The following is a 4,419-nucleotide window of genomic DNA, read 5'->3' on the forward strand; positions in this document are numbered from 1 at the left end:
AGCCTGAAAGCCACCCCATTCTCACTATAAGAAACAAATCAAATGAATGGCAAAGTCAATGTTTTTTTTAGGTCCATCGGAGAATTGAGATCACAGGGCAAAGCATGATCCCCCAAACTGGAGAGACAGATGAATACAGAGAATCACAGCCAGCACCCCTTATAGGAAGCAGAAGCTGCTAAATCCAGTAATGGGTAGGAACACTTAAATAGTAATTGACAAATTACTCGAAGGTAGTGTCAAGTAGCTTGAGAGTTAAAATATGGGGGTACACACTCTTATGGGCTCAGGCACACTTTTGTGGGTCTTACCTTCAGGCACTTAAACAGATTCTTACAGTGAAGGCTGGAGAAATTTCCCTGGGGATTCTTGCAGGAGGAGAGTAAAAGTAACCATTTTGAAATACACTTAGAGGATTCTTTATAAAAGTTCCTTCTGGAGGGAACTACTTTTCCAGAGCCTTGCCTGTTTTGGGGGAGGGCAACCCCAGATCCCTCTAGTCTTCTCATCACATATAAAGGGAAGGGGAAATGACAACCATATACTTTTCAGCCACAATCCAGGGACAGGCATATCCCAAAATATTAAAATTTGTCACAACATGATAATTTTTTTCCCTCCCCAACAATATCACATCAACAGAACTTCAGTACGATAACAGGGGATAGAGCTTCAAGACACACACTCTGTTTAAGAAGGAATTCTTAGGAAAATGCAAAAACAATAGAGAAGTAACAACAATAGAATACCCCAAGGAAACCAGAGAAAACTGAAGCCCTGACCCATACAGCTATAGTAAACATTAAACCATTGCCCAACTCCCACCCAGATTAACGTAAAATCTCATGCCTTAAGCACAATGACCTCAATTCCAATTAGCAGACACATCACATTCTGCTTTCAATGAAAAATTAGAAGGCATGCTAAAAGGCAAGAATAGACAGAGTCTGGGGAGAGAAAGCAAGTATTGGAACCAGGCTCCTATTTGATACAGATTTTGGACTTATTAGATAGGAAGTTAAAAATTGCTATAGTAAGTATGCTAAGGGCTGTAATTTAAATAGTAGACAACAAGGAACAACAGATGGGGAATGTGAGCAGAGAGCTGGAAGCTCTAAGAAGGAATGAAAAAGAAATTCTAGAAAAAAACAATACTATAACAGAAATGAAGAATGCCTTTGAGGAGTTCATCAGTGGACTATATACTTGGCTCAGAAAAGAATCAGTGAGCTTTAGGATAAGTAATGGAAATTACCTAAAGTACCAAAGGGAAAACGGAGTAGAATATGCAAAAAACATGGGCTAGTTACAAAAGGTATAGCATACACATAATGGGAATCACAGATGGGAAAAAAGAAAGGCGCTGAAGAAATATTTGAGTCAGCAATGCTGAGAATTTTCCAGATTAGTGGCAGGCAGCAAATGAACCAAGAATCTTAGATGCCACCAATAGGATTAAAAAAAAACGCACCCACACATATCATGTTCAAATTACAGAGAACCAGCAACAAAAGAAGTTGGGAGGGTGGGGACTTACTTTAGAGGAATGCATTTAAGAAATAGGTTGAACTTCTTGTCAGAAACCAAACAAGAAGAGAATGCAGTGAAATGTTTAAAGGAAAAAAATCCACCAATCTCCATATCCAGAGAATAGCCTTTCTAAGTGAAATAGAAATAGAGACTTTCTCAGACAAACAAAACAGGAAAATTGTGGACAATAGATCTGCCTTACAAGAAATGTTAAAAAGGAGTTCTGAAGAGAAGAAAAATGATGTAGGTGAGAAACTTGGCATTTACAAAGAAGGAAAGAGGATTAGAGAAAGAAGAGATGAAGGTGAAGTGAGCTCTTTTAATTTTTCCTCTAAATTGGTCTACTTAACTATTGTTCAAGCAATAGCAATGAGGTATTGGAATAAATCATAGTAATAGCAATGTTATAAGGGTTGGGATGGAGGAATTAGAAATATTATGTGACGGCAGAAACAGTAATTCCAAAGGGCACCTGCACCCCTATGTTTATAGCAGCACTATTTACAACAGCTAAGCTATGGAAGCAATCCAAATGCCCAAAAATAGATGACTGGATCAAGAAGATGTGGTATATACACAATGGAATATTACTCAGCAATCAAAAAAGATAAACACATGCAATTTGCAGCAACATGGATGGAGCTAGAAGGGATCATGCTCAGCGAAATAAGCCAGAAAGAAAAAGAAAAATACTGGATGGTCTCACTCATAGCAGGAATTTAGAAAACCTAAATAAGGGACCAGGAAAAAGACTAATGAATACAAAGTAAAAATCAAAATCAACAAGCAGCTATAACCCATAGACACACTATGGGGCGGAGGGGATGGAGGGTCAGGGAAAGGAAGGACTAGAGTCAAAATAAGGGGGGGGTGCAATTGTATGGGGAATATAACCAAAATGAAAATGCATACATTGTGCAAAGATGAAAAAAGATGTAAGAATTAATAGCAGCACTATTTACAATAGCTAAGCTTTGGAAATAGCCCAAATGCCCAAAAATAGATGACTGGATCAAGAAGATGTGGTACATATATACCATGGAATATTACTCAGCATTCAAAAAAGATAAACACATGCAATTTGCAGCAACATGGATGGCGCTGGAAGGGACCATGCTCAGCGAAATAAGCCAGAAAGAAAAAGAAAAATACAGGATGGTCTCACTCATAGCAGGAATCTAGAAAACTTAAATAATGGACCAGGAAAATGAATAACTATAAGAAAGTGAAAATCAAAATCAACAAAAAACTATGAACCAGAGACACTTTTGGGGGGTTGGGTGGTGGGAGGGGAGGGATTGGGGTCAGAATGGGGGGGTTGCAATTGTATGGGGAATATAAAAATAAAATTTATTATTTAAAAAAAATAAAAAATAAAAAAATATTAAAGGCAAAAAAAAAGAATTATATAAAATAAAATATTTAAATAAAAAAAAAGAATATTCTGTGACGGGATACCTACACCACTCATGAAGTGGTATGGTGTCATTTGAAAGTGGATTTGAATTAGTTATAAATGAATGCTACAAACTCTATGGCAACCAGGAAAAAACTTTCTAAAAAGAAATGTACTTGATATATTAAGAGGGCAGAAAAAATGGAGTCTTAAACTTTTTGTCAGGTGTTATCGTGAGAGTAACACCATCTTTAAACTGTACGTAGCAATCCTCGACATACCTCTATAATGTTCAGGGAAGAGGGGGTGACCTGAAAGTCCAACTATTTCCTTAAGATCATCCAGCTTTTGGATGACTATCCAAAGTCTTTCATTGAGAGAGCACACAATATGGGCTCCCAGCAGATGTAACAGGTCCACATGTCCCTCTGTGGAAAGGCTGAGGTGTGATGGGCAAGAACACCAAGATGTACCAGCTCATTGGAGGGCATCGGGAAAACAACCCATCTTTGGAGAAATTATTGGCACATATCCAGGTGAATAAGGACTTTTTGTTCACCAAGGAGCATATCATATCTCTGAGATTAGGGGACATGTTGCTTGTCAATAAAGTGCCCTCCGCTGGCTCTACTGTTGCCTTTGTGCTTGGTGAAAGTCACTGTACCACCAAAGCACTAGCCTGGAGCCAGAGAAAATCTTCTTCCAAGATTTAGGCACTGCCTTTAAAATCTCCAGGGACACTATTGAAATGCTGAGTGGCATGCAGCTGATTGAGGCTGGAGATGAAGTGGGAGCCAGCAAAGCCTCTGCTGTGCATGCTCAATGCCTCCCCTTCTGTGGCCAGTCACCCAGCAGCTGTGTGACCGAGGCAGCATCTACAGTCCTGAGCTGCTTGACATCACAGAATAAGCAGGGTTCTTGCTTCCTGGAGAGTGTCCATACTGTTTCCTGTGTCCGTCTGCAGATTGGTTAGCCACCTGTGGCATCAGTGCCCCATTTAGTCATCAACAGGAACAAGTGGGTTCTCCTTTGTCTGTGGAGACTCCAAATTGCTGAAAAGACCAAGATCTTCTTGGCTGATGTGTCTGTATTTTGTTGCCACCCTCACCCTGCCAAGGTTGAAGCAAAGAGAGTAGGAGTCAGACAAGGATTTGAGATTTGGTCTCTGACTAATCACCAAAAAAGCAACCATTTAAACTAATGTTATTGATGCAACAAGGAAATAAAGACTTCTTTTAAAAAAATGGAATCATATAATATTCACAATTAAACCCAGAAAGGTAGAGGAAAAAAGGAAGTTTAAAACAAAGGAAGAAGAAAAAGGGCAGCAAATAGAAAAGAGCTACAAACATGGTAGAGTTTAGTCAACTAAATAATGATCATTTTAAATGTGAATGGTCTAAGCACATCAATTAAAAGACAGAGATTGCAAATTACAGTCATAGTGAGATCACAAGGAAACCCAGAAAGACAATCTAAATGTAGGTGAAGAT

General features: G+C 38.8%; 1 pseudogene; it reads left to right on the plus strand.

Annotated features, from left to right (window-relative positions):
- The first annotated feature begins 3,159 nt into the window (after window positions 1–3,159).
- Window positions 3,160–4,127, plus strand: LOC119250320 (60S acidic ribosomal protein P0-like; annotated as a pseudogene).
- The last annotated feature ends 292 nt before the right edge of the window (window positions 4,128–4,419 follow it).

Source organism: Talpa occidentalis, unplaced genomic scaffold (genome assembly GCF_014898055.3).
Source record: "Talpa occidentalis isolate TD23 unplaced genomic scaffold, MPIMG_talOcc4v2.1 talOcc4.17, whole genome shotgun sequence".
Classification (NCBI taxonomy): Eukaryota; Metazoa; Chordata; class Mammalia; order Eulipotyphla; family Talpidae; genus Talpa; species Talpa occidentalis.